At 35.9% G+C, this 24,703-nt stretch overlaps 1 protein-coding gene across 3 annotated transcripts in view; it reads left to right on the top strand.

Moving 5' to 3' along the window:
* Window positions 1-24,703, top strand: part of nkain2 (sodium/potassium transporting ATPase interacting 2) — a 159,992-nt gene that overhangs the window by 2,140 nt on the left and 133,149 nt on the right. The window lies entirely within an intron of this gene.

Below are 24,703 nucleotides of genomic sequence, written 5' to 3'. Positions count from 1 at the left end.
TGTTTTCTAATCCCGTCCCATTTGAAAAAATGATTTCAGTCTGCTATTTGTACAGCAACATTGCGCTCTGAGAGAATTCACAGAGCTGAGTAATTTTACTCTTCCCAGACTATCTCTGTGACACCTTCTGAATCACTCTTTCAGTTACAGTAATGGATAGTGGCCAGCGACAGTCTCGCCATGCCAACCAGCTGGCATGCTGAATCAGGCGTGCGTGATAGATCACATGACAACTGGCAAGCGCGACTACACTAATCCAAATGGACGTTTGTAGGTTAATGTATCACGCAGGTCATTAACCCAAAGAATCAGCCGTAGTGGGTGATGTCACCACCTGGTGTCTATTAATCAGACCTTACTCAGTGTTCATGACTAGAAGCCAGTCTTTGAGCGGGATGATGTCATAAGCAAGTCATTTGAGCGGGCTGATATCATAAGCTCGCAAGTTACTCTTGAGTAGCTGTTGTCTTATAATGCGATTTGGTATAGTTTAGGATTAGGGTGGGTTTTGTGCGGTTTGATGCTAAAACTTTGAGGGGCGTTCACGTTTTTTCTGATCTGAGCTCTCTTTTGTCCTCACTGTTTCTCTGACCTTTTCCGATCCCCTTTTCCCCATGTTTGCTACCATTCTGAGAGAGAGTTCATTCTGAGATGCCCTCAGTTGGAAAAACATTCTTGTATTGCAATGTTTTGTATTTGTTCCTCTTGTTCCTCTTGTCAGCGGAGTTCAAGGGCAAGTGACCCTTCGCAAAGAGCTTGATTGACACGCAATCTGACCAATCATCATAATTCTGGACCCGCAATCTTGTCAGACAAACAAATCAGACAGGGGAGTAGATTAACTTTGGTGGACTTAAACTTGAAAAATGTCTTTCCGCAGTTTATATAAAATATGTTCTGTTGTTCATTCATGTTTATTTTGTGCTTTAAGTAAATATGAAAAGACGATTGGTTCTGAGTGATCTGTCACAACACATTAAAGAGCAAAAAAAATGGTATTTAATGTTTGAATTTCTTAAAAAATGACAAGATTTGATAGCTGTGACCATGTTTAATACCAGAAGAAGCCTTCTTTGTCTTGTCTGCATGTTTTCAGTGTCCTCTTTACTCCACAATGCGTTTTTTTTTTTTTTTTTTTGTGAGAACATGATGTGTAGTGTGAGATTGTCATGGCTTGTCGGACATAGCAACAGTGACTAAGGAGGGCGGGTTTATGCTATACTCTTTATGAATTTATGCACTAATATCAATTTAGGATTTCAGATAATAATTAATGTTGGGCCCTCTTAAACTTTTGCATTAATCACATATATTCGAGAGCTACTATAATCAGTAACATAAAAGGTGGCAATAGTACAGAAAATTACAAAATATATATTAAAGCAATTATATTACTACTTTAAAGAATTATCTTACAGTTTGTGAAATATACTGAGTTGATATTTCTTATTTATGTCACAATTTACCCCGACAACTGTATGTTTTCACACCAAAAGATGGTGTGTACAATAGATTGGTAGTGTTGTCAGAGTTATGAGGAAAAACGAAGAAAAAAATTATTATCCAATTGCCCTTATCCAATGCTATTTTTTATTTGTGGCTATTTGTTTGTATATGGCCTCTCAAAGAGAAAATTAGACAAAAAAACAAAAAAAACTTTTTTTTCTGTGGTTTGCACTGTGGATATATAGATTTAAAATGTGCAGATTAAATTAAGAGGGAATTAAGTCATTTGCTAGACCACAAGAGCTTTTTTTCTGAAACACAACAAAAACGGAATTACATTCTCAGTTATGTAACTTAGAAATCATAAGGTCTTTCTTTCTTTCTTTCTTTCTTTCTTTCTTTCTTTCTTTCTTTCTTTCTTTCCACTTACTGTGCATTGAACTTCTGCAAATTGTCTACAGATTAATCTGTAAAGAAATTGATGTAGCAGATTGGCTTTCTGTGTGCATTAGTCGTCCATTTTGGCCAGTGATGTAGGGCACCCATGTCACATCATGGCATAAGTTGCTGTAAATAAAAAGTTTGTTACGCTTTTCTTCTGCTGGAATGGCTGTAGAAAAACGAATCAAATGGAGCTAATGCACCCAGCTCTGCTAAATTACCAAGCAGACCGTTTTTTTATTGCCCAAGGCTATAACACAGATAAAGTGTCCATAGTTAAAGCATTTATAAGAGTTTTCTCTCTGGTGGTTTTTGTGTCTGGCGAGTATAAATGCCTGTGGTCCAACAGTCTGGCCTGGAGGCCCAACATTCTGACATGGAAGCAAAGAAAAGAATATTGTATACTCAAGGGATGTTTTTATTGAGATTGCTCAAAGATGCATTCATAGAAAGGACATCTGGTAAAATAGTTTGACTCTATTATGGCTGATGAAAAACTTGATATCCGTTGTCAAAGCGGTCCTCTTAGCTTCAGCCTCTGACAGCCTCTCTATGGACTGGCTGATGCATATTGTACACAAAGATGAATACATCTGGTGAAATCTGCCAGTTCCAATTGGCTGCCCACAAGGGAACTTCTGGGAATCAGACGTGCACAAGTTTTTTTTATTAGGCAGTCGGAAAGATTTGTTTACATGTTACCAGATTGCTGCTGATGTTGCAGGCTCATGGCATTGAAACTCATAAAGTTATTCAAGAGTTTTGTTTTAGACATACTGTATCTTCTGTTATGTCCTTGAGGGAAGTTCTGGCCGTGTGGTTCACTCAAATTTTGCTCTAATTTCCTTGTTATCTTTCTACGTTTTTGTGGAAACTGAAGCATCATTATTTGAATGTTTTACCAGTTTGTTGTGGCTGCATCGATTTCAGATTTATCTGCCCTGTACACCCATATCAACAACAGTTGGTCATTTTACATGTTGGCCAGAAGGCTGTCTAAGTGGGAAGTTCTTGGCCAGAATAAACTATGATATGCAGTAGATTTAGTGTTGATAGTCTTTATGTAATCATAAATATTGTAAAACTATTTGCCGAGTCTGTTTCTAAATGTTTTATATGGTATGCTGATTAATCAAACTAACCGCAATTAATCACACTTATCAATGTTTAAAAGAATAAATAAATATGAGGCGACTATCCCTTAACTGAGGATAATTCAAAGATGTTATTGTGGCACAAGAGTTGAATAGACATCACAGAAAGTGGCTTTAGAAGTCATTATATTGTTTGTTTTATTTCCATATCATTGAAGTCTATCACAGTCCACAGAAATCCATTATGCATTCGAGTTTGTCCATCTGTCCTTATTCGTTTTGTGCTGTCTGCTCTCAGTTAGTGTGATTTGGCAAGTTCCTTGTAGAATAGCATGAGTCAGGGAGCATGATTAAATGTGTTCATTTGTATGCATTTTTTTCTTGTAATTAATTGTTGTAGAGTAAGATGTTAAATTGATGTTTAATAATCTACTGGAGGAGATGCTCTATGCATTCAACATTTATGATAGAATTTTAATCAGCTTCTGCATTTGTCATTTCAGATACATTTATGAAATCAGGTTCGGATCATGTTGTTCATCCATCTTATTGTTTTCTTATTTGTTTATGCTGTTCTTCTGCACCTTGTACTGTCATAGGAAACAAATCATTCTCAGCCACAAATGTATGTTTGCTCAGATAAACCCAAGATTGATTGTTAACTCAAATGTTACTTTAAGAGTAAAAATAGAATGTGTAAATTGAGAAAAAAATTACCTGTTAGATAGTCATTGGTGAATAACAGATTGCCCAGATACTGACAGACACCTGTTGTTCTTGGGGTCATGAAGTGAGTTCATTTCTAAGCTCTCTTGAAGTATTCTACACCTGGCGCTAAACATTTCTATAATTGCTTTGTTTTCAAACTGGTATGAATGTCTGCTGTCATTTTTCCTCTTGGAACAGCACAAAGACAAAGGTTTAATTGTTGTTTTCCTTCATCATAATCAGCTGTATGCAGGAGAAAGGCTTGTGCTCTTGAAATTAATTACTCTCCTGAATGCAGGTGATTTGCCAAACGTACATTTTTTGAGGTTAATACCTTGTATTATATTTGATTGAGTTTGCCCGTAAGCATGTAAAAGTGCTGCGACAAGTCTCATTGTTTGGATTGGAAGTAAACTGATTCCTAGCGTACAGACGGAAAGCACTTCGAACAGATCCTTTGCCAAACAAAACAATCGCATTGGCAGAATATTGTTCTAAATTTCTATGCAATGCCTTTGCGACGTGACCTTGATTTCCCAAAACTGACAGATGGTTTAGGAAACCGTTTTGCATAATGAATCCAAACATTTACATATCTCATCAAAGCATTGATGCCATAACTCCACCATGTATAAATGAATGTTTTTGTACACCATGAATTTAAACTTGCTAATTAACTTGCGTTTTTAAAACATACTTTCTCTCTTACACCTCTATACAATTAAAGCTATCTTTTCATGTTGCCTAAATCAGATTTTTGTGCAACATTTTGTTGCTTGTTCCATGCAGTCTCATTGGTTGTTAATCTGATTCCTTGAATAGTAAACATCAAATATTTACATTTATGCATTAAGCTGACACATTTATCCAAAGAGACTCACATTCAAGGTACACATATTATCAGCTCTTGCTTTTTCTGGGAACCGAACCCAAGACCATTCACTAATGTTTGAGGCTGCATATAAAAAAAGAAAAAATATCTTCTGATTGGCTGTTATTGTGACAGCAGTTTCACATTCGCATGTCGCTGGAAACCTTTGGAGTCATGCTTGGTGCAAATCCATTGATTTGTTATGCAAGTAGGACTGTTGAATCAGATCGCTTTGTTTGCTAATATTTTCATGAATTTGACAATAAAGAATCCCAGATTGACAAGCAGGATGGAGACAGAATAGCATAGTGAACAACCGAAGCTCTTTGGCTTTGTGACTGCGACTGAAGAGCTGCCTCTCAGGAAAAGAAGTCCTTGATATTTGGCGAGTGAATTGAATTGGCTTCTCCACACCACAATCCAAATCTAAAAAGGCAGAAAGATTTAATGGCTTTTCAGATGTTATAAATCATTCTCAGCTTAACAAAACCAATAAACACAAGTGCCGCAAACGTGCGGTGGGTATAAGTCTTTGCTGCAGGACATTTTTCAGACGTCTCTCCTTCCATTGGCATTAAATTAACCTTTCTTTTCCTGCTCCGGATGCCTCTTTCGTAGTCGTGAGATTTCAGAACACAAAAGGTTACGGTGATGATACCTGTGCTGTGCTGCACGCTATTTGCCAGCTTCCTGTTTGATTGAGGCGAGCCGTAAACATTAGCGGGAATGTCTCCTAGCAACAATAGGTATAAATGTTGGAATGTTGCCCGGTAGCTGAACATGGAGGATCCAGACTCCTCATAGTTGCCCTTTTGACCCGTCAAAGCCCAGAACAGTACAAGAAATGCATTATGTGTATCATGATACCTTTTGGCTGGTTTTGTTTTCTGAAGCTATTTGACTTGAATTTGCATTTTATGTTCTTGGCACAGCCTTTCCAACCAAGCCGTTCACATAATAAAGTGCACAAATCACATTAATGGTTATTTCGGGACAGGTTGCTGAGAATACAAATTTAGAAAAAATCTTTGGCTTTAGATCAGAAAGATCTTTAAAAAAAATCATTTCAAGTGGCTTATCTAACAGACTTTTAAAGCTGAATTTTTAATCTCAATGTGCTTATTTTCCTGGTAAAATAAAGGTTATAATAATAATAATAATAATTGTATGGATTTTTTATATATATATATTTTTTAGATTTCAGTAGTTTCAGGGTTATTATAGGTAACTAAAACCATAAAAAATGTTTTCATTACTTAAAATAAATATGAACTGAAATTTAATATAAAAATATAAAAACCTAAAATTATTTTTTTCAGCTAGTTGACAAGGCAGCATTTCTCATGTTCATGTATTAAATAGCTAAAACTACAATAAAAAATGAATACAAATTATATAGACATTAAACAACAGAAACTAATTAAAATGACAAAAACACAATACATTTCTTTAAGTCTTTTTTCAAAATATTTACAAAACTACAATATCTCAGTAATACTAAAATAAAACTGAATAGTTTATTTAGAATGCTGTTTAGCTTATTTAGAATGTATAATAATGTCATAATATTATATCTTGTCATATTCATTCATTTTTGTCAATTTTACTGTGACTAAAATGACATCTAATTTAATTGAAACTAAATTAATGACATAATTTGGTGATGAAATGTAAAATTAAACCAAATATTCAAATGTTATATATTAATTTACGCATGTATGAACATTTTAACAAAAACATGCAAAAACTGATATTAAAAAAAAATATATATATATCAAACCCATTTATTGTCATGATGCAAATTGCATTTATTTGTCATCATGATGCACTTTTATTAATCTCTTTTGATTACCATTTACAATTTAATTAATTCAACATTTAATTTTGTTGACAGGTTTAAGGTTTTTTTTTTTAAAGGCAGAAATTATACATTGCATCTGTAATGCATGTTTTAATGTCAGCCTTTGAAAACATTTGTCAATGCTGTTGCATTCAAGCTGTGTAATCAGTTCCATTAATTAGTCTGTTAGACTGACAGCCTACCGATTCTCTGCTTGCTTGTCGTTGCTACTGTCATTCTTGTTAAAACCATCAAGTTATTCACTACCACACCCAACGGTTTGTATCCGGCCACTTTGTGAAAGTTGTTTTACGGTAAAGTTACCTCACTTTGCATCTGGGAATGAAGCCATCATCTTTTGCGGTTTGGCTGTGTTTCAGCAAACTTTGTTAGAACATCTTCTCCCTAATTCGGTTGCCTATAGTTTTTGATCTAATAATAAACAGTCCCTTGAGTTATTGTCTGGAAATATGAATAACCATAACGCATTTGTATCACCTGTCTGATAAATCCTCTGCGTTGTTGCCACAGCAGAAGCATTTTTACCTCTGACTGCAGCGGTAGAGCCTAGAGGATGTGATCCCATGGGAATACAGACAAAAGCGCTTATGTGCTTCAGCAGAACGAAACGAGGCAGGCCAGTAGAATGGCTGTGAATAAAAGCATTTTTGTTGCATAGCTTTGTATTCAAGCATAGTTGAAGTAAAACAGTTTTTTATCATCCATTCTATTCTCAGTCGCTGTTACTTTTATATGCAGTATAGCATATGCGCATTTGTGTTTAATATATATACAGATTTTATATACAATACATAAAATGTTAATGTCACAGTCTTTTCCTGCTTTATGCTTAATATGTCAGCTGTAACATGTTTCCATAGAGTGCAGATAATGTAGTTAAATGACAGTATTTTAGTGTGTGGTATTGTGACATCACCTGCCTTGGTGGTTTGTAGCTAAGAAGTGAAATGTGATCAAGCTGGAGTGAGTTTCTTCTGTTCGCTTCATACAGTATCTCACAGAAGTGAGTACACCCCTCACATTTTTGTAAATATTTTATTATATCTTTTCATGTGACAACACTGAAGAAATGACACTTTGCTACAATGTAAAGTAGTGAGTGTACAGCTTGTATAACAGTGTAAATTTGCTGTCCCCTCAAAATAACGCAACACACAGCAATTAATGTCTAAACCGCTGGCCACAAAAGTGAGTACACCCCTAAGTGAAAATGTCCAAATTGGGCCCAAAGTGTCAATATTTTGTGTGGCCACCATTATTTTCCAGCACTGCCTTAACCCTCTTGGGCATGGAGTTCACCAGAGCTTCACAGGTTACCACTGGAGTCCTCTTCCACTCCTCCATGACGACATCACAGAGCTGGTGGATGTTAGAGACCTTGCGCTCCTCCACCTTCCGTTTGAGGATGCCCCACAGATGCTCAATAGGGTTTAGGTCTGGAGACATGCTTGGCCAGTCCATCACCTTTACCCTCAGCTTCTTTAGCAAGGCAGTGGTCATCTTGGGGTCGTTATCATGTTGGAATATGGCCCTGCGGCCCAGTCTCCAAAGGGAGGGGATGTCATAGTACACGTTGGCATTCATGGTTCCCTCAATGAACTGTAGCTCCCCAGTGCCGGCAGCACTCATGCAGCCCCAGACCATGACACTCCCACCAGCATGCTTGACTGTAGGCAAGACATACTTGTCTTTGTACTCCTCATCTGGTTGCCGCCACACACGCTTGACACCATCTGAACCAAATAAGTTTATCTTGGTCTCATCAAACCACAGGACATGGTTCCAGTAATCCATGTCCTTAGTCTGCTTGTCTTCAGCAAACTGTTTGCGGGCTTTCTTGTGCATCATTTTTAGAAGAGGCTTCCTTCTGGTACGACAGCCATGCAGACCAATTTGATGCAGTGTGCAGCGTATGGTCTGAGCACTGACAGGCTGACCCCCCACCCCTTCAACCTCTGCAGCAATGCTGGCAGCACTCATACGGCTATTTCCCAAACACAACCTCTGGATATGACGCTAAGCACGTGCTCAAGTTCTTTGGTCGACCATGGCGAGGCCTGTTCTGAGTGGAACCTGTCCTGTTAAACCGCTGTATGGTCTTGGCCACCGTGCTGCAGCTCAGTTTCAGGGTCTTGGAAATCTTCTTACAGGCTACGCCATCTTTATGTAGAGCAACAATTCTTTTTTCAGATCCTCAGAGAGTTCTTTGCCATGAGGTGCCATGTTGAACTTCCAGTGACCAGTATGAGAGAGTGAGAGCGATAACACCAAATTTAACACACTGCTCCTGTGAATGCTCCCCATTACCACCTGAGTGCTTGTAACACTAACAAGTCACATGACACCGGGGAGAGAAAATGGCTAGTTGGGCCCAATTTGGACATTTTCACTTAGGGGTGTACTCACTTTTGTGGCCAGCGGTTTAGAAATGAATGGCTGTGTGTTGAGTTATTTTGAGGGGACAGCAAATTTACACTGTTATACAAGCTCTCACTACACTACATTGTAGCAAAGTGTCATGTCTTCAGTGTTGTCACATGAAAAGACATAATACAATATTTACAAAAATGTGAGGGGTGTACTCATTTCTGTGAGATACTGTATATCCTTCAATATGACACATTCATTTAGTATGGTTAGTTATAGAAAAAATTAATCATGCCTACCGAACAGATTTGGATAAATTTAGCATTATATCACTTACTCACCAATGGATCATCTGCAGTGAATGGGTGACGTCAGAATGAGAGTCCAAACAGCAGATGAAAAAATCATAGTAATCCACAACACATCCATCAATTAACATCATTAAGGCAAAAATGGCATATTTTAATAAGCAAATCCATCATTAAGAGATTTCAACTCAAACGTTTGCTTCTGGCTACAATATGAACCCTCTATCTGTAATACTGCTTTTTCCAGTGAAGTTGTTTTGTCGAATCAGGAGAGAAATATGCACAAATCAAGCCCCATTTACAGTTTTAGATTTGTTTATTTATTTATTTTGCTTCAAAAGACATTAATTTATGGACTGATGTTGTGTAGATTTCTTGTGGATTATTGTGATGTTTTTATCAGCTGTTTGGACTCTCATTCTGACGGCACCCATTCACTGCAGAGGATACATTAGTGAACAAGTGATGTAATAATAAAATTCTCCAAATGTGTTCCATGCAAAGCTGAATTTTCAGCATCATTACTCCAGTCTTTAGTTTCACATGATCCTTCAGAAATCATTCTAAAATGCTGAGTTAGTGCTCAAGAAACATTTTTGATTACTCTCAATGTTGAAAACTGTTGTACTGCTTAAGATTTTTTGTGGAAACTATGATACAGTTTTTTTCAGGATTCTGTGATGAATAGAAAGTTCAAAAGTTCAAAAGTTCAAAACGGTGTTAATTTGAAATAAAAATCTTTAGTAACTTTATAAATGTGTCTGCTGTCACTTTTGATCAATTTAATGCAGAAATCCAAAATTTGGTACTGAAAGTTTTTGTGAATTGATTGTAAGATAATGTATTAACCGTCTTGTTTAAAGTGTGCCGTCCTGTAATCCAAAAGGCTGTTTCCAGAGAACATATTGTTACAAGAAAAGCTTTTAGGATGAGTGCTTTTTGATGCCAGAGGAATCATAAATATTTAACCAAGCTGAAATCTAGGTTTAATGTTTCTTTGTTTGCCTTTACCTACAATGTATACATATGCCTACTGCTATACATTTCTTGTTTGCTTTAATACTGTTTCAGTTTCGTAACTTAAGAGGATAGTTTAATCCTGTCATCATTCTTCACCAAGGAAGAAAGAAAGTCTTACTCATTTGGAACAACACATGGATGAATAAATTATGTCAGAATTTTATTTTTGGGTGAACTGTCCCTTTAACTGATTGCATGTAGCTGTAACTGTAATATAAAGATAAAATGTAATCCAATCTGAAGATGGCAACAATGCCACCAGCTGCTTTACAAAACATGTGAACATGTCCAAGCAGAACAGCTACACACACCCTTTGATAACTTCTAGTGGTTAACATCTCTCTGCTGACTGCCTGCAAATGTTACAATAATTTACGATCGATTCTTAGTAGTGAGATTGGTCTTTATTTTCCATAAAGTGTTTTATGGGTGCCTGGAATGGCATTTTAGCAGGGTTCACGCCTCAGCATGGCACTTAGCCTGATTACGACTGTGCCTCTGCATATCGGAACATGATAAGAGATTTTCTTACACCGCCATGGCATGCCTAGTCAAGGACGGCTCCGTTGCTGCAGGACCTGCGAGGGCTGTCCTGACACGTGATCTGTCATTGTGGCATGGCTCAGATGAAGAAGCGCTATCGCTGATGGGGTGGGCTGTTCCACATCTGTTCTGGTCAGCTGAGAATCTGCAGGTCTGGAGGGTCAAAGCCCATATCTAGCACATACTACACAGCCATCCTTTTTAATTTCGAACGCTATGTGAGCAACACCTGCTCCTTTTTTAACTTGGATCTTTTAACCAGTTCAGTTTTTGAGTTGCATTTGAAGCAAAATTTGAATGTACGTAAGTAGAATTAAAATGTATTCAAATTTGAAGAAATTTCCAGTCCATACCTTTTCTAGAAAAGCAGACTTTGCCAAAGGAGACTGTGGAATTTGGCTTAGTAAAGTGTTGTTTCAGAGTCTTGAATAATGGTTTATTGTTTTATAATATGTCATTTATAGAATTGTTTGTAGTATGTCATTTATAAATATATATATATATATATATATATATATATATAAGGTACTTATATTTAAGGTATTAATTTGTAATTTATAATGTCATTTATTGATGGATGGATGGACTGATGGATAGGTAGATTCATCATTTATAGTTTGACCATTTTAACTCGTTTCTTTATGTATTTATTATTTTATTATTTTTTATTGTTTTGTTTTACTGTATTTTATAATACATATAATATTTCATTTACACACATATATATATACATTCTCAGAAATAAAGATGCAAAAGCTGTCACTGGGGTGGTACCTTTTCAAATATATATATAGAGAGAGAGAGAAATAATTCATTATTTTATTTTTATTGTTTTCTTAAAAATGTAATACATAATATTTAACATAGCATTATATATAGTTATGGAATTTTTGTGATTCAAATTTTTGTCAAATTCTTATTTAACATACTGAGTGTGGCTAATTTAATTCTGCTTCCAACTCATAAACTGAAAGTGTGTTAATTCTTAAATTTTGAATTTGGCCCAATTTGAACTGTCTTTCATACTGCACATGGCATTGTGGATAGTATCCTTTGTTCAAAGAAATTCACCTGTATGTCTCATGATAGTGACAAATTCAATCCCATGTCCACATTTCAGGTGACATTATAGCCACAAAGATAGCCATGGTAAATGGCTCTATAGGGCTCTGAAATCTAGTGTAATTTCCTTCACTTGTTAAAGGAACCTATAGGGTTCCATCAAGGCTATTAGAGTGAGAGGAGCAGATGTGTGGTGTCCACATGAGGTGGTTTTGATGGAAGCAGGTTATGGAGACTGACGGCATTGTTAGCCAGGGCACACGGTGGCAGATCATATGTTTTAATGTGCTTCAGGCCATTGCCAATGGCTTCATATTACAGTGTGGAAATGCAATTACATTCTTAGAGCACAGGAAGAGAAGCCTTTATGGAATACATTAGCTGTATTAGACACACTTTTTACCAGATAAATTAAAATGAGGTTTTGCTGATCTGCTGTCATTGGGCTTGCTTTGAAAAGTGGAACTGACAAATTGATTGTTATTGCTTTTGACTTCCCACAACGATTGAAAACACATCCCTGCAGTCCTCAAGGGAAGCTGGAGTGCTGTGTGGAGTTCAGATCGTTTTATTACTAACTAGCATAAGCTGGAATTCTTTGGTCAACCAGCTTTAATCAAACAGGCCATGTTGGTCGACTAGTGTCAACAGCTTAGCTAGTTAGCCATGCTGAGAGTCACTCCTCATACAGTAGTCTGTTCTTTAATTATTGTTTTCAGCCATCATGACTGCTGCTACGCTTAGTAGGAGGTGTGCTTAGATTTTCAAATGCTATGGCTACACCCCAGGGTGCTGAGCTAGCCTATATTTTAAAGATATACCATTTAGCACTCATTTAAAACATTAAGGAATCCAGTCAAGACTAACCTCACAGTAGGGTTGCTTCTGCTGATTGCATACATATGCTTCTAAGATAGCATTATGATTTCTTTAATGTCTCAGTTGTTTCATTAAAAGGAGACTTTTCTGATTTTTCTTCTATCATAAATACTCTAGTAATCTCACATCCTTGTTGCAAAAACAGTTTAAACCAGCCTAAGCTGTTTTAAAATGGTTTTAGCTTGTTTAAGCTGGTGTACAGCTGGTTTCCCAGTCCAGACCAGCGGAAAGTGTCTAAAACCCTCTTACACCAGCCAATATACCAATTTTTCCAGGCTGGGAGACCAGCTAAGATCAACAAACTAGCTTAGGCTGGATTAAAAGTTTTTTTTTTTTCAATGGGAATATGCTGTTGACTCTTCATTAACTCCCCTGAGCTATATAGATAATAATAACTTTTTTCCTCTGGACAAGGTTTGATGCTTACTTTTATATTTTCCCAAAGAGCATGTATGCTCCTACTTTGAAAAATTATGTTCACATAAATAACTTTATGGTCACAATAAAAATTTATCAAGTAGTTTTTTTTTTTTTTCCTTAAGCGGGTACAAGGAGATGTTTACAGGTAAAATGGATTGCTTAATTTTAATACACAAAGTACACTTTTTAAATATTTCCATTTTTTATATATTTCAGCTTCAAACTATTTATTTATTAATTATGAAATTACTAAGATTTAAAAAAAAATTAAATACATAGTTATATTTTAAAATATTTTCTACGCAATGCAGGACTTTTAATTATAAACAAGTATAAAACGCACTTGGACTCTTATTCTGAAATGTCTTTATAACTTGAGCTGCTCGTTCAAACAAATGATGGAGATAAAACATGCGCTCTTGCAACCATCAAAAGCATACAATAAACATTCGATAAACAGTCGATCATAAGCATTTGCTGGGCGTAAATGCATGGCATTCATTTATTATATATTTTTTTATGGAACCATAAGCCTGTAGAATGCGCAAAGTGTAGAAATGTACACATTTATTTCATTAAATCATTGCCTTTAAAAATGTAATAATCACATTAAGCCATATCACGATTTCTATTTCCCAGCCTTAAATTTAGGACCTCTTAATTAAGACGTTTGTCATACCATTTAAGATATGTAATATTTTTTATGACCCACGGGGACCTACTTTTTCTCACACACATACTCCTGAATATGTTTTCCAGTTTGCACACATGTATTTTTAGTCACAAATACAATTGAAATGCTCTTTCGAGCTCTGCTGGGAGTAATTTAACACTAGTAGCACTATAACCAAACACACACACACATGCATACTGCTTTCCAGTTAGAAATGTTTTCTTTGACCCATTTTTTCTTCCTCCTTCATCATTTGTTAGGTCGTTTGGGGACGTCTCTTCTCAATACCCAAAACGGCCCGTCTTAGAAAATCTCAAACAAACAATCATGAGTCGGCCTGCCTGCGTGTTGGTGGCATTGTTCTGGGTGTCAGTAGTACCCAGTGGAAAAGTGATCGCTGTCTGCGACTCATAAATATAATTTCCTTGAAACCTGTGAGCCGTGCGCCGCTGTGGGGAGGTTCTGATTGCATTGGAGGTGACAGAGCCAGCGTCAGACTGCCTGTTTCAACGGAGTGACCTTGTGGGACTAGGGGAAGTGGTCAGGAATGATGGATTTCCTAGTGCTTATGATGCTTGTCTGTCGCCCCCTGAGAAAGATTCTGTAGAGTGAGGATTTCAAAGAAACAGCCTTTTTCATTTTATAGTAAAAAACGGCGGACAAAAAACTTAAAATGCCATGCCATGTCATTTTACACTCAGATTTATTGGGATTGGACTTTTTCTCCCGTGACGGGAAGTTAAACTGCCCATGCCACCGATAAAAGGCAACACTATGTGTTAGAAATAGAATTTGATGCATCTAAAAGGGTCATATCATAATTTATTCTTGATATTTTGAGATGTGAGATGAAAACAATATACACTATACATGAAAACTACAAAGTTTGGGGTCAGGAAGATTTTTAAATATTTGTCAGGTTTTTAGACGTCTAATGTGCTCAACAATGCTGCATTTATTTGAACAAAAATACAGTAAAATCTGTAATATTGTGAAATATGAAATGAAATATTTTCTGTTTTAGTATATTTTAAAATGTAATTGATGACCATTACTCAAGTCTTCAGTGTCACAAAATCTTAGAAAAAATCAATCTAATATGATTTGGTGCTCAAGAAAAATTATTATTATTATTATCAATGTTGATTTTTTTTATGGAAATCATTATACTTTCTTTTTAAGGTTCTTTTGATAAATAGAAATGTCAAAAGAACAGCATTTATTAGAAATAGCTTTTCTTTCTTTTTTTTAGACAAAAGTCAATGTAATGCATTCTTTCTGTATAATATGCGTTTTTGATGTTTTTGTGATAATTATATTTAACAACTCCTGAAATATTTCATGTTTTCTGGTAATGTGAATTTTCTGATTTATGTGTCTTAAATGTACGTTTGCATTTCTTTGCATATATACATAATTTCCCTCATTTTCTGCCAAGGTGTCACAAGGAACAACATAAGCCTGTATAATCACTGATACACACACAGGCATTTTGTTGAGCATATGTGTGAGAAAGAGAGACTGAGAGAGAAAAACAGGTTTATAAAAAAAATTGCTGTGCACACACAGATGTGTATATATATATGCACTCATGTGTATGCGCACACCCCAGAAACGAGAGCTAGAAAGGTGTATAATGGGCAGAAATTAATTAACGAGTGGCGGCTGAAGTTGCCAGGTTCAGTCACAGAGCAAGGTGCTGAGCTGGCTAATGAGATGTGGAGGCAGCCGGTATTAAGCAGCCAGGCTCTTTTAATAGGAAAGGTCAGGCATGTCAGCTGCCATTATTGTTCTGTGTGTCCTGCTGACGCTGTAGCCAGTCCAGCTAAATTGAGATCTCAACTTGCTAATAGCCTAGAACTTCACTAGTGGTGTATTAAAACCGGTCTAAAAGTTTCCTTGTGGGTGATGTGTACACTATAAAAATGCTGGGTTAAAAAATAACCCAACCTTAACCCAGCCGCTGGGTAACTATGGGACAGAACACGCGCTGGGTTGTTTTGACCCAACCAGTGGGTCAGGTTAACTGTGTTGCTGGGTTAAACATTACCTAAACATTGGGTTATTTGTTGTCTCATTGCCTTGCTACCTTTATATTTACCAATATTACCAATAATAATAAATAACAATCACAAAGGAATGTAAAATTATTATTTTTCTTTAATACAATTAGACAACACAAAAAAATGCAACTGTAAATATCAATTTAATGAGTTTTCACATTTCCTTTTAAAACAATTTAGGTGCTACTGTTACACATTACATCCAACCCATACAGACACAAATAAAACAACGGTTTTTGTAGATCAGTTTCTTTAAAACACAAAACTGTGTAAACTAGGTACTGTAGACTCCTATTCTTTGTCAACATTGCAGCATCACAACACTATAAAATTTATTATTGCCACATGAGAATCAGTTCAAACATTGTGCCATTAAAACTAAGCCAAACAACAGACCTACAACAGACAATACATGTGACAAAAAATCGTAACAATTACAAGTAGCCAGAAAAAACTGTTGCCCTCAAATACTTCACACATGAAGACTCATGTCCATCAGTATGCTATACTGCATGCTGGAGAAATTCCCAGGAAGGAAGATGTTAGTGTAGCTAACATCAAGCACAAAAAAGGACTTGAAAAAGATAAACAGCCTCAAGCAAGAAGTCGAAGGTGTGGGATGTCGTTGTCTCATCACCAAGGCACAAAATGTGCAGGAATACATCACCATGTTGGTCCCCACCTGTTAATTACACGACACTTAGTCTTGCAACATAACTTACATTTTTACAAGTGTAACATTTAAGTTGACAAATAAATAACGTTTAAGTGTATTTTATGGAAATCAGCCAAACCATCAGGGTTTTCCTGTGAACTGGGTCTGGTAAAGGTTGCTCAAACAAAATATTTATTGTGTTACTGATTTAGGTTTCTTTCTGCTTACTGGCACTTCTTGGTTGTCTACCTAAATATCATCCAACCAACATGGCATAAATTATGGGGTATTTAAAGCCCCAATATATATATATATATATATATATATATATATATATATATATATATATATATATATATATATATATACACACAGTAAAAGTTTTAGTATTTTAGCCAGCTAAAAAAATGGTCTTAAGTCAGTTATTTTGATCTTTTGCTGTAATGTGTCTGTAGGAAATATCAGTTTACATTTCCAAACATTCATTTTGCCATTAATTGCAATAATCCATTGAGATTTTTGTTTGTATAAGGAGTCTGAAAACAGCCAGTGCTCCACACAGAGATCTAATCTGATCATCATCCAGTCTGTCTGGAATGACATGAAGAAACAGAACGAACTGAGACAGACTAAATCCAGAAGAACTGTGGAGAACAACGTCTCCAAAATGCTTCAAGAAAGCTACCTGCAAAGCTCCTGAGAAACTCTGCTCAAGTGCACCGAGGGCAAAAGCTGCTTTAAATGCAAAGGATGCTCACACCAAATGTTGATTTAATTTAGTTAGTTAGTTAATTGATAAAGAAAATCTATTTATGACATTATTTTTGACAGCATCCTCATTTTACAGCATTTTTTCACAAGTGCCTAAAACTTTTAACAGTACTGTAGCTTTGCAGGTAGGTTTCTTGAAGCATCAGATAAGACTGGATGATGATCAGATCAGATCTGTGTGGAGCACTGGCTGTTGTCAGACATTCACTGGATTATTACAATTAATGGCAAAATTAATGTTTGGAAATGTAAACTGATATTTCCTACTGACACACTACAGCAAAAGATAGAAATAACTGACTTAAAACCATTTTTTAACCTGTGAAAATACAAGTGGCCTAAAACTTTTGCACAGTACTGTGTATAGAGTAGAAAAAGTAAAAAAAAAAAACTTACAGGTTGTACGTCAAATGAATGACTTCCAGGATTCTGTGGTTGTGGGTCTGAAGACCTTTCCTCCGTTCTTGTACAGGTGCATCTCAATAAATTAGAATGTCGTGGAAAAGTTCATTTACTTCAGTAATTCAACTCAAATTGTGAAACTCGTGTATTAAATCAATTCAATGCACACAGACTGAAGTAGTTTAAGTCTTTGGTTCTTTTAATTGTGATGATTTATGCTCACATTTAACAAAAACCCTCCAATTCACTATCTCAACAAATTAGAATACTTCATAAGACCAAAAAAATTTTTAGTGAATTGTTGGCCTTCTTGAAAGTATGTTCATTTACTGTATATGTACTCAATACTTGGTAGGGGCTCCTTTTGCTTTAATTACTGCCTCAATTTGGCGTGGCATGGAGGTGATCAGTTTGTGGCACTGCTGAGGTGGTATGCTTTGATACAGCACTCTGTAAACAGCCACACCTTTCAGTGATGACCTTCTGTGACTTACCCTCTTTGTGGAGGGCGTCAGTGTTCGTCTTCTGTATCATTGCCAAGTCAGCAGTCTTCTTCATTATTGTGGTTTCAAAGAACAAGAGATACCCGGAATTTATACTGTAGGGATGGTCATTAATTGAAACTCAAATGTAAATATTCTAATATTTTGAGAGCTGTAAGCTCTAATCATCAAAATTAAAACAAAAAAACTTTTGAAATGTTTTACTTTACATGCAATGAATCTAAAATATATGAAAGTTTCACTTTTTGAAATAACTTACAAGAAAAAATGAACTTTTTCACGACATTCTAATTTATTGAGATGCACCTGTATATTCATTGGGGAAGCAGAGTGGGCAGGACTTTGAAAGCACTCTCCCTTTTAGCATCTAAACCATAAGAATAATATAGTGCAAACTGTGAAACTGATCTCACAATCAAAACGACACACTGAAACACTTTTCCTGTGAAAATGCCTTCATTCCTTTAAATAGCTTGGATCGGACTGGATTGGATTTAAATAGATTGGACCAGAAACAAATGACACAGGCAGATCATGTGACAATGGCATGGCTGAAGCCTACATTAAAGACTTCCTGAGACAAGCATAACGTAATTTATTAGGAATATGTAGATGTTGTTAGTGATGTTCTGGCAGAAGTGCTGCTGCTGTGTACACTCACAGAAAACAATGCGCTCAAATTTGAAAGATGTGGGGCAGCTCCTGTAATATCACCTTAACTATCGACAGACATCAGCTATCAGCGATATCTCTGACTATCGTCAATACACTATACTATCGTCTATCTGTACAACCCCACTAACAATTTAACCATTTCAAATTTCTGTAAACGAAACCATAAAATCAAAATTATTTCTTACCATGCAAAGTTTTTCTGATTATACCGTTTATGCCATGGCCATTTGCCAGCATTCACATATTAAAGATGTTAATAATATTTTCGCTGCAATATTTGACCGGAACGATAAAAATGACGGTTATTTTCATCTGTATTACCAAAGTCTCTTTAAGACAAGTCATGTCACTTGGCGGCCATCTTTGAAACGACTCTCAGTCATGCAGCTCCTATCTCTTTGAATGGGGAAACGTCAAAATCTCCCAAACTGTTCACTAAGCTTACGATTAAATTTCATATTTGAAATCACCAATGAAATCGGACAACAACTGTCATAAATGTTGTTTCTTTTGCTCAAATAGCGTTATAAAAAGGTTATTTTTCAGGCAAGATCAGCTAGTGCGCATGTGCAGTGTTAGGCACACGTCTCAGGACGCTGACTGTTTCTATAGCAACCGGGACTTCTAACGGCAGCTGCAGTGGCGCGCTGACTTTACCGATTAGCGATTGGCTCTTTCATTCAGAAGGCGGGGCTTCCTGCGATTTAACGGCCATATTGAGCGTTGCACTTTCCTCAAAGTACCTCAAACAACTCAGAATTATGACCCAGCACAATTAACCCAACAATGTGTTTACAGAAATAACCCAGCACTTTTTAGAGTGTAGTCATTTCCTGCTATGGACAGTAAAGACATAAGAAGTTGAATTAGAATTTGACAAATTAGAATTCAAATTATGTTTTAGATACTGTTCAAATCTATCTGTCTCTCTGTCATTCTGACATACTGTGTACTGTTGTTCTGTCGTTCTAATGGACTTTCTATCATTCTATCTGTTCTGTCTATCATTCTGTCTGTATCTATCTATCTATCTATCTATCTATCTATCTATCTATCTATCTATCTATCGTTCTATTGTTCTATTGTTCTATCTATCGTTCTTTCATTCTATCTATCTATTGTTCTATATATCATTCTATTTATCATTATAAAATAATAATTTTAGTTTTATGGACCTTGCTGGAACAACACTTGATTTCCCAGTACAATATGTAATGAATAGATTCATTTATATATTAATTTTCTTATTTGATAATGCATTAGTGTTCTTTATATTTTTGGTCATACATTGAGCCCAGTGCTGGATCAGAGATGGCATGGTTGGGATGGACACTATGATGCTGTAAAAGTTTTTTGGTAATCACATATCACTTTTATTTTATAGGGTTGGTGGGGAGATTCAGCTGGAGTGACAGTGATACCGGTGTGTTGTGTGAAGCAGATGACATGACTCTAGTCGTGAATGCAGGGGTGGATACTCATAGGGACACCACACATCAGTGTCGCACTGTCATCCTGTCCCAGTTTGTGAGGATTAGACATATACATCCCTGTCAGCAGATACAGCTGTCGCCACTGAGCTGAAAAATGGTCATACATACATCACCTTCTCAGGGTTTAAGAGTTTGTGAGAGAGAATAATGAATTTCCCATGATGCTTTGGGTGTTTCACTTCACTTCTGAGAATATTACTGTGCAGAAAAAAAGAAATTGTAGCTTTTGTGGAAAGCAGTCATAGTTTCCAGAGCATGCCATCGTGAGTGATGTTTTGTAGGTGTCATTGTATTTTAGTCTTCTGTTATTATGCAATGTGGCATATATGCAATATTGTACTCTTCTGTGCATTAGATGTTCCAGTGGAAGGTTGATAGTCTCCTGAGCTGATTTCACTAAACAGTTGTGTACATTCAACACAAAACACTGTTATTTTCAACCATCTGCATTCCAGTTGAGCACTAGTGTTTAGATTGTCATTATTTTAAGATCAAATATGCATTTTATGTAAATTAGGCTAACTTTAGATTACACAGTCATCCAAAGTCAATTTATTTTTATTTATGTGTAATTTGTTAAAAAAAAGAAGAAGTCCTAGAGTATAGCATCAAAATCTGTTGCTCATATTTGTTGTAGGGCTGTTGGTGGGTTGATGCACTTTGGGGTGAATACAAGGTTTTTGGCCTAGGACTATTCTAAGTACTGACTAAGTATTTCAAACAGAGCCTTAAACTTGAGCTATTTTTGTGATTATCCAAGATGTTTCTGGCTTGCTTGATGAGAATTTGTACATTGTTGTGTTTGTTTATCATGTTTAACATAATTCTCTGGTATTTTATCAGCTAAAATAATGTGGTGTATTACAGGCTAGTGTGGAACCTGGAAAAATACTCTGATTAATGTTGTGTTTACTCACATTAAATGGATAGCTCATCCAAACATAAAAATCCTGCCATCATTTGCTCACCTTCATGTTGATCCAAACCTGTATAAACACAAAAGATGATATTTCGATCATTAAATCCAAGCAACATTGGACTCCATAGACTTTCATTGTATGGGCAACATCCTCTACACAAGAAAGAAAGCCATGAGTAAATGATGACAGAATTGTATTTCTGTGTCACTAACATCATTTTTCTATTGGATTCTGCCCACAAACCTTAAACGGTTATTGTGTAATGTAGCATCACTCAACATTTTCTTAAGGACACACTTGTAGATTATCGATCATCATTTTTAGGGCTTGACATTAATAGAGTCTTCACTTATGGGAAATATGTGCTGACCCTGGACGATGCCACATGGACGTGAGTAATAGCAGAAAATGAGAATGAGGTTGATGCCCTTGTGACCCTCATTGGAGGGCTTGACAGAAGCAGGTCAATATTGTCTTCCTGTTTAATTTATTTAATTGCTTGACCTATGAAATGAAAGGTCACAGCTGCTGCTTGAAGGTTTTATCAGTTCATTGACCATTTGAAGGTGTTTAATGGTGAGACTGCTTTTAGATTTATATATATAATTTTATACAGGGTGAAATAAAGGGTTGAGTAGTCTTCTATTCTCTTAAGCCTTCCTTGCCGGACAAAATCCCATTTGCCTCGTGAATTATCATTAGTTTCGCTCTGCAATCTGTACACGTCTGTGCTAAGCAGCCCAAAAACAGGTTCATTGGCAATAGCACATCCTCCGGTCTTTCGTGACTGGTAATTAAGTGGTAAAATTTCTGACACATTCATTACTAAACGGCCTACGGATGCCAGCGTTCGGTGCATTTTATAGGTCGTGACTGGTGTCAGACTGTCAGAAAACTGTTGATGGAGGAAAATTATCATGCATTTAGAGTACATGATTAAAAGACCACAAGGACTCGTGAATGCATGTTGCATTTAGAACAGCGACTCACTGGGGGACTGTGCAAGACTTTTTATCAGCAAAGAGTGCTTCCAGACATTTCAGAAAAAAAAAAAAAACAGATAGCAATTTTGTCGTAATTTTTCAGTCTTTCCTTAAATGACAGCCTGGAAACCATGTAAAGATATTCTGACATTCACAGTGCAAAGCTCCCTTTCCAGTCCTCCAATCTGAAACTAAATAGCAAAAATAGATTAATTAGAAATATTTTAGAAATATTTTAAGAAATTAATACTTTTATTAAGTAAGGATGCATTAAATTGATCAAATGCGACAGTAAAGACATTTATAATGTTATAAATCATTTCATTTCTATTTCAAATGCTATTTTTAAACTCAAAGAATCACAATTTACACAAAAATATTAAACAACACAGCTGTTAACATTTATAATAATAATAAATATTTATTGAGCAGAGAATCAGCATATCAGAATGATTTCTGAAGGATAGTGTGACACTGAAGACTGCAATAAACCACAGGAATAAATTACATTTTAAAATAATAGTAAAATAGAAAACAGTAATTTTAAATTGTAGTAATATTTCACCATATTACTGTTTTTACAGTGTTTCTTTTTTTTAAATCAAATAAATTCAGTCTTGGTAAAAAAAAATCTTATAAGCTAAATCTATGTAAGGTAAATGAAACTAAATAATATTTAAGTGGTGGATTGTGTGTTAAAATCAAAATTTTTCCTCTAAAAATATTTGCTTTTAGTGCTCAAATATATAGACTCTCTGACCATGTAGGCACCATGTGTGAAGCAGAGCAGCTTTGCTATGGGTCTGTGACATTCATCAATATAAAGCAAACATGCTGAACACAGAGACCTTCTGAACTCAGGTCAGTCCGCAGAACCTCACAGCAGCCTTAACACTTCCCAGATAGATCACTCAGACTCTGCCAGGTAAACAAGATGCACCATCAGCCCGGAATAAAAGGTGACAGGCTGCAAAAGATATTGGCTGATGTGTAAAAGCAGTGGTTCAGGCCAAATACAGAGCATCCAAGTACCACCTAGTGTGTGTTTATATGTATGTATACACACATACATATACACATATACATTTTTTTTTTTTAAATAATTAATATTAAGTGTACAGTTTGAGGAGCTTTGCGTTAGAGAATGTGATGATTGGAGAGAGAGAGAGAGAGACGAAGTGATGCAGGTAGAACAAGAGCGAAGAAGATCGGGGGTCAAACTGAAGTGGCGGAAAGAGGGAATAAGTTGGTAGAGAGGAAATGTGTGTACAAATGAGAGGCCAGGCAAAGGAGATGGAAACTATAGATGAGGGAGATTGAAACAGGCTTGGAGAGTGAGACAATCAGAGAGAAAGAGCAAGAGCTCTGAGCAGCCAGGATAAGCTCAGCACAGCTCAGGAGTTGATAGCACTTGACTGCTTGAGGGTGGCTGGAAATAAGACAAACTGTCCCTTGCTGTCAAGCCTTCAGGACTGATTGATCTGTTATCTCTCTGCACAATTTATCTCTCACTTGCTTTATTACCGTGTGTGTGTGTGTGTGTTTGTGCCAGGGAGAGTGAGCAAGTAAAAGAAGGACTTTGTAAGCGAGACCATCTCTACTTGAAAGGTGTACTGAGTGCAAAGACTTATGTGAGTTTCTTTGTCATCTATGTTTATTAAAATGAGTTATGTCTGCATTTCACCACTGTACAGATCAGTGTTGCTCTAAAACTGTACTTTGCCAAGCTATAAACTCCTCAGAATTGAAAGTAGCTAAACTGCAGTCAAGCTAGTTTTCTAAAAGGTTACAAGACAAGACATAAACAAACAACAACAAACAAATATATAGATAATATACTGTAAATTACTGAATAAAAATTTAATTGCATATTACATATTCAAATAAGCTTTTTTTCTGTTCTAATATATTTTAAAATGTAATTTATTCCTGGAAAAGGTGAATTTTCAGCATCATTACTTCATTCTTTAGTGTCACATGATCCTTCAGAAATCATTCTAATATGCTGATTTAGTACTCAAAAACATTTCTTACTATTATCAGTGTTGAAAACATTAACAATAAATGATTCATCAAAATGAGCGACATTAGAAACAACATAGCATTTTTACATTATTTTGGAAAAAGTAGCTTGTCATTAAAAGCCTAGAGAGCTGTTGTCACACTACTGCTACAATAAATGTAGTTATGGCCTATTGTAATGGAAGCAGGGTATTGAACAATTTAGCAATAAACTTTATTATTCAAAATGAGTCTAACATCAGTGCACTTAACAGTAAACATCACTTCACTTATTATAAATATCTTTAAAAATCACAAATAGAATAAAATATATACATTATAACTTGAATTAAAAAAATAAACAAGGTAACTGTGTAGGGCAAGCAATTAAGCTACTGCCAATTAGTGGTGCAAGTGCAACATATCACAAAACTCACGGTTCAGATCATACTACGGATTTTGAGTCACGGATCGGATCATTTTTCACATCAGCAAAAAAGTTTGCTTTTCATTAATTACTAAAAGCTTACTTTAAGTACTTCTA

The sequence above is a fragment of the Onychostoma macrolepis genome, chromosome 20 (assembly GCF_012432095.1).
Source record: "Onychostoma macrolepis isolate SWU-2019 chromosome 20, ASM1243209v1, whole genome shotgun sequence".
NCBI lineage: Eukaryota > Metazoa > Chordata > Actinopteri > Cypriniformes > Cyprinidae > Onychostoma > Onychostoma macrolepis.
The sequence above is the reverse complement of the archived record's forward strand: the minus strand, read 5'-3'. Positions and strand labels throughout refer to the sequence as shown.